Source organism: Bos mutus, chromosome 10 (genome assembly GCF_027580195.1).
Source record: "Bos mutus isolate GX-2022 chromosome 10, NWIPB_WYAK_1.1, whole genome shotgun sequence".
Lineage (NCBI taxonomy): Eukaryota > Metazoa > Chordata > Mammalia > Artiodactyla > Bovidae > Bos > Bos mutus.
This window is the reverse complement of record NC_091626.1, coordinates 66,396,877-66,410,523: the sequence shown is the minus strand read 5'-3', so window position 1 is coordinate 66,410,523 and position 13,647 is coordinate 66,396,877. Positions and strand designations below refer to the sequence as shown.

General features: G+C 37.3%; 1 long non-coding RNA gene across 1 annotated transcript in view; it reads right to left on the bottom strand.

Moving 5' to 3' along the window:
• Positions 1-3,326: 3,326 nt before the first annotated feature.
• The window catches only part of LOC138989530 (uncharacterized), a 350,895-nt gene continuing 340,574 nt past the window's right edge, over positions 3,327-13,647 (bottom strand). The window contains exon 4 of the long non-coding RNA XR_011465821.1: positions 3,327-3,812. This is a non-coding gene — a long non-coding RNA (uncharacterized lncRNA). The remainder of the gene's footprint in view (positions 3,813-13,647) is intronic.

Below are 13,647 nucleotides of genomic sequence, written 5' to 3'. Positions count from 1 at the left end.
CTACTGACTTCACTTACATCAGAGTTGACTGGGAATTTGAGATTTCTCAGTTATAAAATACTCTTTTAACATCTTGATATAGAATGAGAGAAACATGTTTGTTTTTAAATACATTTTTTAATGTGAAAAAAATCATTGCAATGGACCTAATTCTTTAATAGTTATTGTTTCTTTTACACTAACCATGTATTACAATCATTCCAGAAACCCATTATATTCTCCCAAAATATCACATGTACAAAGAAAATAATAAAAGAAAACTTTGTGGAATTCTAAAGGATCAAGAGGAAAAATGTATATTTAGAATTTAAAAATTAATATAGCATATTTTTATCTCTTAGAATTGATCATATGGAATGCCACTTTACAAATCTTTTACATATATTTGACTTTTCATATAGAGAGCAAGATACTGATTGTCTCAGGTTTTCTTTCCTTTACTTTTTTTTTTAATGTAGGAATTTTATGTGGAAAGAATATACCTTTTTACAAGTATTAGCCAATGGAAGATTAGAACCCTAGTCACTTAATGAGGCATAAAAGATCAAGAAATTACATACTTGATTTTTACCTTTCAATAAAATCTCTGTCAAATATGAAAAGCATAGAAGAGTCAATTTACGGCTATGATTATCTATATACATATGCAATTGACAGGCCTCATATAGAATAAATTTTAGAGTGCAATTAGATTGAAATACTCCTTCACCATGCTTGTATTCTAAGCATATAATTATGAGATTGAGGCAAATTGACATATGGATAACAGTCCCTCAGTGAAGTGAGAAATTGCAAATGTCAGAAATTCAGTATGTTAATGTTAATTTCAATGAGTATGTCTAGTATTCATACTATATTTAGTATAAATATACTGTAGTATTTATACTCTATTAAGTATAGTATTTATAATACATTTAGCCATCTCCCTTTCTTTACTACCCACTCTCTTTTTTAAAATAAACTGTAAAGAAACGAAACATTTTCTTCCAAATAATGGGACTCAAATTATAGCTTTAATGGTTTGCTATACAAGTCAGATGAGTTAATAACAAAGGTATGCATTTTTTAGTGACATGGAACAGATAAATATGGTTAGAACCAAGGTGTTTTTCAGACTGTGAATACCCAATCTGCCAAGTAATATTTCCAATGACATATTAGATAACTCTTGAGAGAAAAAAATCAGAACAGTAACAAGACAACAGTAATTTTACACTTTGTAAAAATTGTATGTGACTTACTAAGTGTAAAGTATAGGACAACCATAGCTTTAAGTTTTCTATGAATGATGGTCTCTGCAATAAAGTAACTTGGATCTTAGGGAAGAAAATAATTAAAACAGAAAAAATGTAGTATGTTAGAGGTAATTTTCCTTAGTTAAATTTCACACATTAAATAGAAGAACCTGCCATTAGAGGTCAGTAGCTGGAATATGTTACTTTTTGTTATTGTTATTTTGAATATTGATGTTGTCTATTTGTTTTGCATCCCTGTAGCTACTTTTACTCTACTACCTGAATGATACAATCAAAAACACTCATCTGTATGTTTCTTAAATAGATTATGCCAGTTGCATTTTGAACTCTAGTTATGGAATTTAATAACTCATATAAGAATTGTAAAAATTTATCTTAAGAAAAGCTACTTGAGTGTTATGTGATAAAAAACCTGATATGGGTAATTGTCTTAGTTCAGTTGACTCCATAGACTGCAGCATGTCAGGCCTCCCTGTCCACCAGCTCCCAGAGTTTACCCAAACTCATATCCATTGAGTCAGTGATGACATCCAACCATCTAATCCTCTGTTTTCCCCTTCTCCTCCTGCCTTCAATCTTTCCCAGCATCAGGGTCTTTTCAAATGAGTCAGTTCTTTCTATCAGGTGGCCAAAGTTTAGAGTTTCAGCTTCAGCATCAGTCCTTCTAATGAATATTCTGGGCTGATTTCCTTTAGAAAGGACTAGTTGGATCTCCTTCAAGTCCTAGGGACTCTTAAGAGTCTTCTCCAACACCACAGTTCAAAAGCATCACTTCTTTGTCACTCAGCTTTCTTTATAGTCCAACTCTCACATCCATACATGACTACTGGAAAAAACCATAGCTTTGACTAGATGGACCTTTGTTGGCAAAGTAATGTCTCTGCTGTTTAATATGCTGTCTAGGTTTGTCATAACTTTTCTTCTAAGAAGCAAGTGTCTTTTAATTTCCTGGCTGCAGTCACCATCTGCAGTAATTTTGGAGCCCAAGAAAATAAAGTCTCTCACTGTTTCCATTGTTTCCCCATCTGTTGCCATTAAGTGATGGGACCAGATGCCATGATCTTAGTTTTCTTAATGTTAAGTTTTCAGTCAACTTTTTCACTCTCTTTCACTTTCATCAAGAGGCTCTTTAGTTCTTCTTCACTTTCTGCCATAAGGGTGGTGTCATCTGCGTATCTGAGGTTATTTCCCGGCAATCTTGATTCCAGCTTGTGCTTCATCCAGTCCAGCATTTCTCATGCTATAATTACTATAAGCTGGATGACTTAATAGAAATTTGGGTCTCACCATTCTGTAGGCTAGGAAGTTGAAGATTAAGGCTCTGACAGATCTGATATCTAGTCAGTACACTCTTCCAGGTCAGCAGCCAGCCAATTTCTCCATGTACCTTCACATGAGAATGGGCAAGGTTGGGGGGAACATGGATAGCAAGATAGACATAGGGAACTAGCCAGTGCTCTATCCCATTCATGAGAGCTCCACTCTAATAAACTAAATATCTCCCAAAGGCCCCACCTGCTAAAACAATCACTGAAAATTAGGATTTGAACATATGAAATTTGGGGGACATAAACATTTATTCCACAGCAGAAAATTTTACTAATGAGTGGCTGAGACTAGTTATCAATATGTGGCATTCTTGGTTGCTCAGTCATGTCCAACTCTCTGTGACCTCATGGACTGTCCCCTCTGTCCATGGGATTTTCTAGGCAAGAATATACTGGAGTGGGTTGCTATTTCCTACTCCAGAGAATCTTCCCAAGCCAAGGATCGGACTCCTGTCTCTAGCAGGCTGATTCTTTACCACCTGGGAAACTTAATTATCAATATAACTGTCTGCAAATACTTGTTAATCTCTACAAGGATTCTGCCCACCATTTTCATAGTAAATATATTTTCTATATTTATAAAAGAAAATAAAATATAATTAATGCCAACCAAATTTTATATATTACTTGTATAAGATACATATGATACATTAATATACATTAGGTTTTACATTAAAATGTTTAGATTATGTAGCTATACATTTTTTATGATTCTCTACTTTACCTGGGTTTTAAATGGATTGACCAACAGAATTTCTGTTCTCTATATATTTTCATTTCATGACTAAAAATGCCCTTGTGTGTGGAGAAGATACTTATTGAAGATAGCTAGAAATGTATGTTTAAGATGATATATTCTTGTCATTTTTACTTTCTAAACTAAAAAACTATCATAATGTTGTGGAAATCCTGGCCTCTGTTCTCTGGTGCTGAATACAAAAACAGACAGCGTTTTGGGTGAAGTAGAAAAGAGTAGCTTTAATTGCTTTGCCAGGAAAAGGGGGCCACAGTGGGCTCATGTCCTGAAGACTATGTGACGCACCCTGAAAGGGGGGTAGTAAGGAGTTTTTTCATGTCCAAGGAGAAGGGTGCAATCAGCTCACGGACAGCTCTTGGATTGAGTGTTGTCAAGGTGAAGTTTCAAGTATCATCAACCTTCTGCTTTCAACTAGTTTAGGGTCTATGTTCCTGTGGTCAGCAGTTTTCACCTGGAGAGGGGGTCCACTTCCTGTAAAAACAACATAGGAAAGTGTGTCAGGCCTTTATATCTTTCAAGAAACTGGGAGTTTGATTTTGTTACATTGCAGAATTATAGTCTAAATTGTTACCAGTTCTTTAGCCCAACGGCTATTCTCTTTTTCTACATCTTCATGTTTCCCAATCATTAACTTTTGAGTCAGCATTTTACTTCAAAAGACAAGGACACAGAGGCTTGTACATGGTTTCAATAGGTGTAATTAATTTTTTAGTCCCTCATCAAATGTGTGTTAGAATGACAAATCGTTTCTTGACCACAGAAGTATATTCTGGCCTTATTAACTAACTAAAAATCATTTCTCATTTTTCACTGTCATTTCAAAGGCTGATAATAATAATAATAATAAACCAATTTTAGTTGGTCCATTTATCTACAAATGTATTTGTAAGTTTCCCAAATAGCATATGCAGGAGACCATCTTAAATATAAGAAGTTAAATTTAGTTCTAGGTACAGGACCTTTGGCAAGTACAATGAAAGCTCTGTCTACGTTATACCTGAAGGCAACAGAGGAAATACTTCACCATGAGAGGAGCCAGCCTCTAAGGCTGGTGTCCTGATAAAGGTACTAGACTAACAAGATGAGTGTTGCAGAACCATAGTCCTGGTTCAGTATTCTTGCCTTGAGAACCCCATGAACAGTATAGAAAAGGCAAAAAGATAGGACACTGAAAGATGAGCTTCCCAGGTTGGTAGGTGCCTAATACGCTACTGGAGAAGAGTAGAGAAACAACTCCAGAAAGAATGGAGACAGAGCCAAAGCAAAAACAACACTCAGTTGTGGATGTGACGGGTGATGGGAAGTACAGTCTGATGCTGTAAAGAACAATATTGCATAGGAACCTGGAATGTTAAGTCCATGAATCAAGGCAAACTGAAAGTGGTCAAACAGGAGATGGCAAGAGAGAACATCAACATTTTAGGAATTAGTGAACTAAAATGGACTAGAATGAGTGAATTTAACTCAGATGACCATTATATCTACTACTGTGGGCAACAATCCCTTAGAAGAAATGGAGTAGCCATCATAGTCAACAAAAGAGTCCAAAATGCAGTCTCATTATTTTTGATCAATCTAATTTTTTGCATGCAATCTCAAAAAGGACAGAATGATCTTTTCATTTCCAAGGCAAACCATTCAATATCACAGTAATCCAAGTCTATGCCCTGACTAGTAATGCTGAAGAAGCTGAAGTTTAATAGTTCTACGAAGACCTAAAAGAAAGTCTAGAACTAATACCCAAAGAAGATGTCCTTTTCATTATAGGGGACTGGAATGCAAAACTAGGAAGTCAAGAGAGACCTGGAGTAACAGGCAAATTTGGCCTTGGAGTACAAATGAAGCAGGTCGAAGGCTAACATAGTTTTGCCAAGAGAAAGCACTGGTCATGGCAAACACCCACTTCCAACAACACAAGAGAAGACTCTACACATGGACATCACCAGATAGTCAATTCTGAAGTCAAATTGATTATATTCTGTGCAGCCAAAGATGGAGAAGCTCTGTACAATCAGCAAAAACAAGACTGGGAGCAGACTGTGGCTCAGATCATGAACTCCTTATTGCCAAATTCAGACTTAAATTGAAGAAAGTAGGGAAAAGTACTAGACCATTCAGGTATGACCTAAATCAAATCCCTTACAATTACACAATGGAAGTGACAAATAGATTCAGGGATTAGATCTGATAGAGTGCCTGAAGAACTATGGATGGAGGTTTGTGACATTGTACAGGAGACAGGGATCAAGACCATCCCTTAGAAAAAGAAATGCAAAAGGGCAATATGGTTGTCTGATGAGGCCTTACAAATAGCTGAGAAAAGACGAGAAACTAAAGGCAAAGAAGAAAAGGAAAGATATACCCATTTGAATGCAGAGTTCCAAATAATGGGACAGAAAAGAAAGCCTTCCTCAGCAATCAGCAAAGAAATAGAGGAAAACAATTGAATGGGAAAGACTAGAGATCACTTCAAGAAAATTAAAGACACCAAGGGAACATTTAATGTGAAGTTGGGTACAATAAAGGACAGAAATGGTATGGACCTAACAGAAGCAGAAGATATTAAGAGGTGGCAGGAATACACAGAACTATACAAAAAAAGATTTTCATGACCCAGATAACCACAATGGTGTCACCTAGAGCCAGATATCCTGGAATGCGCAGTCAAGTGGGCCTTTAAGAAGCATCACTCTGAACAAAGCTAGTGGAGGTGATGGAATACCAGTTGAGCTATTTCAAATCCTAAAAGATGATACTGTGAAAGTGCTGCACTCAATATGCCAGCAAATCTGGAAAATGCAGCAGTAGCCACAGGACTGGAAAAGGTCAGTTTTCATTCCAATCCCAAAGAAAGGCAATGCCAAAGAATGCTCAAACTCTGCACAATTGCACTCATCTCACACGCTAGCAAAAAACATTCAAAATTCTCAAGCCAGGCTTCAACAGTATGTGAACCATGAAATTCCAGATGTTCAAGCTGGATTTAGAAAAGGCAGAGGAACCAGAGATAAAATTGCCAACATCCACTGGATCATTGAAAAAGCAAGAGAGTTCCAGAAAAACATCTACTTTTGCTTTATTGACTACGACACAGCCATTGACTGTGTGAGTCACAACAAACTGTGGAAAATTGTTAAAGGGATGGGAATATCAGACCACCTGACCTGCCTCCTGATAAATCTATATGCAGGTCAAGAAGCAACAAGTTAGAACTGGACATGGAACAAGAGACTTATTCCAAATAGGGAAAGGAGTATGTCAAGGCTGTATATTGTCACCCTGCTTACTTAACTTATATGCAGAGTACATCATGTGAAATGCCAGGCTGGATGAAGCACAAGCTGGTATCAAGATTGCCAGGAGAAATATCAATAACCTTAGATACGCAAATGACACCACTCTTATGGCAGAAAGTGAAGTTCTAAAGAGCCTCTTGAAGAAAGTGATGAGAGTGAAAAAGTTGACTTAAAACTTAACATTAAGAAAACTAAGATCATGGCATCTGGTCCCATCACTTCATGGCAAACAGATGGGGAAATAATGGAAAGAGTGAGAGACTTTATTTTGGGGGGCTCCAGAATCATTGCAGATGGTGACTGCAGCCATGAAATTAAAAGGTGCTTGCTCCTTGGAAGAAAAGTTATGATCAACCTAGACAGCATATTAAACAGCAGAGGCATTACTTTGTCAACAAAGATCCAAGCAGTCAAAGCTATGGTTTTTTCCAGTAGTCATGTATGGATGTGAGAGCTGGACCTTAAAGAAGGTTGAACACTGAAGGAGTGATGGTTTTGAACTATGGTGTTGGAGAAGACTCCTAAGAGTCCCTTGGACTGCAAGGAGATCCAACCAGTCCTTTCTAAAGGAAATCAGTCCTGAATATTCATTGGAAGGACTTATGCTGAAGCTGAAACTCCAATACTTTGGCCACCTGATACAAAGAACCAACTCCTTGGAAAGACCCTGATGCTGGGAAAGATTGAAGGCAGGAGAAGTTGACAAGAGGATGAGATGGTTGGATGGCATCACCAACACAATGGACATGAGTTTGAGTAGGCTCCGGGAGTTGTTGATGGACAGGGAAGCCTGGCTTGCTGCAGTCCATCAAGTCGCAAAGAGTCGGACACAACTGAGTGACAATTGACTCATTGACTCCTTGTTCCTGTGCTTAATCTACCCAAAGGAAGGAAATTATTTTTCCTCATAATTCTCACAGAGGAAATTGATGAGTTAGCATTGTCCCTGTAGAAGGCAACGATTCCAGTATTTCTTGGAAACTGGAATCTTGTGTGGACTAATTACAGTATTCTAAGTAATATGATCATTTGACAGTGAAACAGGTGTGTTTTGTTCTTCAGCCATGTGCCTACGACTACTACTATTGCTCATGTGCCCTGGTAATAACAATATCATTTAAAAGTTGTATTAATTACTGATAAATTCCAGGAGAGTAGGTGTAGAAGTTTATTTTTCATTGTATTTATTTTCTATGCTTTTATACCAAAGTACTCTTAGAACTGGCTTATTGGTTTGAAAATAGAACTGCTCCTCAGCATCTGCCCTCATAACACTTACTTGTATAGAGAAATACTTTTTAAGTACACCTGTATTTAACTCTCAGATAGTTGCAATATCTAATCCTCAATTTTTCCTGAACTGGGAATAGATCAGATGAGCAGATTACTTTAGCCATCTTAGCTTTTCCAAACTTATATTCTTTGGCTCTTATTTATTGTTTTACTGTGTATAAGTTTGATCATTACTTGAAAGTCTTAGCTCTGAACTGCCTACTTTTTAATGTAGTCAAACAGAAAAATAACAATCATGCTAGAGTGGCAAAATTTCTGCAAGGATCATAAAAGAGAATATATATTTTTAACATATCAATATTCAAGTAGAAATATATGTGCTAATGATCTTTGTTCTGATGATTTGTTCTGCCAGGACCTGGCTTAATTGTCCCTTAGAAGGTCATTTTTTTCCTTAATCTTTTAGCTTTCTGGTTTTCATTTTTAGTCTTGTCCTTTAAAGTTTCTAAAATTTGTGCTTGACAGCTCTTAATCTCCTGATATTCCAACCTGACCAATCACTGAAGAAAGATTAAAAACCACACACACACTGAAATGCAAACAGATCCATTGAGAAGGTTTACACCTTTATAGTCCGTCTTCACTTCCAGAAGGCTCTTTCTCAGAGCCCAGCTGCTTCATGCCACCCCTGAAACCTCAGCATCTCAATATTCTTCCCAAATCAGTACAAATCTAAGCTTAGAAGCTAACTTAGCAAGTCTGTCAAGTTATTATTACCCTTGCTAAAATCTTTGAAATTTAATTATCTCTGTCACGGGGACTATTGAGGCCTATCACAAACCAGTTAGGGGTAATAGCTTTTTATTTTGACTCTTTACACCTTTCATTACCATTGAGTTTTTAACTAACTGTATATTGTGGAGGACTGTCCATTCTAAGGGAGAAGGCAATGGCACCCCACTCCAGTACTCTTGCCTGGAGAATCACATGACAGAGGAGCCTGGTAGGCTGCAGTCCATGGGGTCGCTAAGTGTCAGACCCAAGTGGGCAACTTCACTTTCACTTTTCACTTTCACGCATTGGAGAAGGAAATGGCAACCCACTCCAGTGTTCTTGCCTGGAGAATCCCAGGGATGGGGGAGCCTAGTGGGCTGCCATCTATGGGGTCGCACAGAGTCGGACACGACTGAAGCGACTTAGCAGCAGCAGTCCATTCTAAATCACTCTTTGACTGAGGTTTTTATTGAGAACACTGATGGTTTTCTGAATGGTTTCTTTAAAGATTTTTGTGCACCTGCCTTTCTGTATGTACAGCGTGAAAACAATTTGGAGTTCTGGTTCTAGAGAAATGTTGATTAGAAAACAATGAACAGAGAGACCTCTCATTTTCAGGAATTTTATGTCAATAGTAATTCTACTGAAGATGGTGCTTTTTTTTAATCCCTTCAGAGTTACATAGACACCAACTGGAGATTCAGTATTCTTTAGGAGAGACATCTCATTCTATGAAATAATTAAATTTATTTATCCAGCAAATGTTTACTGAGCATCTACTTTGTATTATTTTCTGTGGAAACACTGGAAAGATAATGGGGAGAAAACTTTGAGTTGCTGCCTTTTCTGAGATGACAATAGTTCATTGCAATGTCTGATCAATGTTTCAAAGAACTCAACGATTTCTGTCGAGGAGGGTATGCTGACAGACTGTGGTCAGGAAAGACTTCCTAAGGAATTAGGGGGAGAAGGAATTTACAGTTAGTGGGGTGAGATAACCATTCTAGGACCAGCAAAGAGCATATGCAAAGGTTCTGAAAGGAAGAAAGTGGCCCCTTATGAGACACACATGCACAAAAGAAAAACAATGATAAAATTCAAAAGTAGCCCAAACTGTTTTTTTCTGACTTAAATACCATTTTTAATAGAAAAAAAAATCATGCAAGGAAGAAACCTGTTTATTTTCATAAACTTTCAGTTATAGGATCAGATATTCATTCTTGAAAGCCTTGTAAATTCTTATTTAGTTAAAATGCTGAATCAGCTTGATTTAGTAAACTCTTTCTTATTTCAACATACTTTGTTGCTTTGACTTACCTTGTTGTTAAAAGTGTATTTCAACTTCCACACTCAGCAGTCTGAAGTTGTTACTCTTAACAGCTTGTCATATAGTTCAATCTATGGCAAACTAAAAGCTAAATCAATTTTACCTCTTTGTCCAAGAATCTGCCATCAAAATAAGGTGGGAAAATTCCAACTCCATATCCTCTCCTGTTCTATTTTCTTCTCTTTCATTATTTCCCACTAACAGTTTTGTCTGCCAGCATTGTTTTTAGTTTTCACATGATGTTTCTGCTATTGACTCTTTAGTTGCCTAGTTTGCTACTTATGATTATGCTCTAATCAGTTCAGTTCAGCCGCTCAGTCGTGTCCAGCTCTTTGTGACCCCAAGAATCACAGCACACCAGGCCTCCCTGTCCATCACCAACTCCTGGAGTTCACTTAGACACATGTCCTTCGAGTCGGTGATGCCATCCAGCCATCTCATCCTCTGTCGTCCCCTTCTTCTCCTGCGCCCAATTCCCTCCCAGCATCAGAGTCTTTTCCAATGGGTCAACCCTTTGCATGAGGTGGCCAAAGTACTGGAGCTTCAGCTTTAATATCATTCCTTCCAAAGAAATCCCAGGGCTGATCTCCTTTAGAATGGACTGGTTGGATCTCCTTGCAGTCCAAGGGATGCTCAAGAGTCTTCTCCAACACCACAGTTCAAAAACATCAATTCTTCGGTGCTCAGCCTTCTTCACAGTCCAACTCTCACATCCATACATGACCACAGGAAAAACCATAGCCTTGACTAGCCGGACCTTTGTTGGCAAAGTAATGTCTCTGCTTTTGAATATGCTATCTAGGTTGGTCATAACTTTCCTTCCAAGGAGTAAGCGTCTTTTAATTTCATGGCTGCAGTCACCATCTGCAGTGATTTTGGAGCCCAGAAAAATAAAGTCGGGCACTGTTTCCACTGTTTCCCCATCTATTTCCCATGAAGTGATGGGACTGGATGCCATGATCTTCATTTTCTGAATGTTGAGCTTTAAGCCAACTTTTTCACTCTCCTCTTTCACTTTTTTCAAGAGGCTTTTGAGTTCCTCTTCACTTTCTGCCATAAGGGTGGTGTCATCTGCATATTTGAGATTATTGATATTTCTCCTGGCAATCTTGATTCCATCTTGTGTTTCTTTCAGTCCAACATTTCTCATGATGTACTCTGCATATAAGTTAAATAAGCAGGATGACAATATACAGCCTTGACGAACTCCATTTCCTATTTGGAACCAGTCTGTTATTCCATGTCCAGTTCTAACCGTTACTTCCTGACCTGAATACAGATTTCTCAAGAGGCAGGTCAGGTGGTCTGGTATTCCCATCTCTTTCAGAATTTTCCACAGTTTATTGTGATCCACACAGTCAAAGGCTTTGGCATGGTCAATAAAGCAGAAATAGATGTTTTTCTGGAACTCTCTTGCTTTTTCCATGATCCAGTGGATGTTGGCAATTTGATCTCTGGTTCCTCTGCCTTTTCTAAAACCAGCTTGAACATCAGGAAGTTCATGGTTCACATATTGCTGAAGTCTGGCTTGGAGAATTTTGAGCATTACTTTACTAGCATGTGAGATGAGTGCAATTGTGCGGTAGTTTGAGCATTCTTTGCATTGCCTTTCTTTGGGATTGGAATGAAAACTGACCTTTTCCAGTCCTGTGGCCACTGCTGAGTTTTCCAAATTTGCTGGCATATTGAGTGCAGGACTTTCACAGCATCATCTTTCAGGATTTGAAATAGCTCAACTAGAATTCCATCACCTCCACTAGCTTTGTTCGTAGTGATGCTTTCTAAGGCCCACTTGACTTCACATTCCAGGATGTTTGGCTCTAGGTCAGTGATCACACCGTCATGATTATCTGGGTCGTGAAGATCTTTTTTGTAGAGTTCTTCTATGTATTCTTGCCACCTCTTCTTAATATCTTCTGCTTCTGTTAGGTCCATACCATTTCTGTCCTTTATCAAGCCCATCTTTGCATGAAATATTCCCTTGGTATCTCTAATTTTCTTGAAGAGATCTCCAGTCTTTCCCATTCTGTTGTTTTCTCTATTTCTTTGCATTGATCGCTGAGGAAGGCTTTCTTATCTCTTCTTGCTATTCTTTGGAACTCTGCATTCAGATGCTTATCTTTCCTTTTCTCCTTTGCTTTTCACTTCTCTTCTTTTCACAGCTATTTGTAAGGGCTCCCCAGACAGCCATTTTGCTTTTTTGCATTTCTTTTCCATGAGGATGGTCTTGATCCCTCTTGTACAATGTCTCTACCTATCAGATCTAGGCCCTTAAATCTATTTCTCACTTCCACTGTATAATCATAAGGGATTTGATTTAGGCCATACCTGAATGTTCTAGTGGTTTTCCCTAGCTTCTCATAATATTCTGGAGGGAAGGAATGTCTCCAATTTCTTTTGTTTTCCCTGCTACTTGGCACAGTGCCTAGAACATGTTGGATATTTAATAGATACACTCATACTTGTTTTTCAGAAATGTCAATTAGAACTCTTCCTTCTTCCCATTTTCTTTTGGGAGGGTTATTTAAAGGAGGCTCTGTGAAAGTAGGGATTTTTGTTTAATCTCTGCTTCATACCTACTCCTCAGAATAGTATCTGGCATATAAAATAGGCATTAAATAAATATTCAGTGGATTAACATAATGTTCATATTTTCTAAAAAACTGTATATGAATTCAGAAAACTTGGATATTGACTGTAGGGCAGTAAAATTTAATCCCAAATTTAAGGGCAAAGCTAGAATGACATGTAGTTTACTCTCAGATACTACTTTCCTGTTGTTTAGTTAACTCCATGTACAGTATAGTTTTTCAGACTTACTGTACATACCTTATATAGTCAAGATTACTTTTGAAAAATGAAAATATACCTTAATAAATAATATTTTAATTCAAGATCAGAATGCTATGTGATCCTTAAGTAAATACTACGTTTACTGATGATGTTGGCTGTGGTCCAAATGCAAAATATCATGGTTATTAAATATACTTGTTGGCATTTGATCTGCTAATTATTGTTTAAAGAAAAAGTCCTTGACATTTCAAGAGTTATTTCCAATCATTGCTGTTACAGTGTGTTATATTTCTTTTCATTGCAGAAAAAAAAATCACATAAGGCTATGGTAGCAGAAAATGAATAAATATTAACATCTAAATATAATAACTTCCTATTGAAAAACAATCCTGCTGATAAAAAGGCAGCCCACGAATCTCTATGACATGAGAATCACACCCTTTTTTACACTGGGGCGGGGGCTATGAATGCTTAGAGTAACACAAGGAGGATGACCATTACAGTACATGACAGAGTGATCGATTAGCAAGAAGTTCGAGGCTGCTTAGCTCAAGCTCTCATCCTCAAGTCAGTGAAGCAGGAATAATTTCTTACAGAAGTCACATTCCGATATCTCAATTTTCTTCCTAGTTTTATAGTTGATATCAAATATGTTCTCCAGGCTAAGCTTAGACAAAAAATTTTTACAATTAAAAGGAATAAATTTCTAGTTTTAGAGCCTTAACATGAGTCAATAAAAAATACTTCTGAGGGAGATATTAATCAATTGCAAATATAAAGAACTTTTTAATATTTTGATTCAAGCAAAATATACTATCAAAAATAAGACAACTGGACAATACGGATACTCAGTAAATCTTGATGATTTTAAGAAATTGTTGTT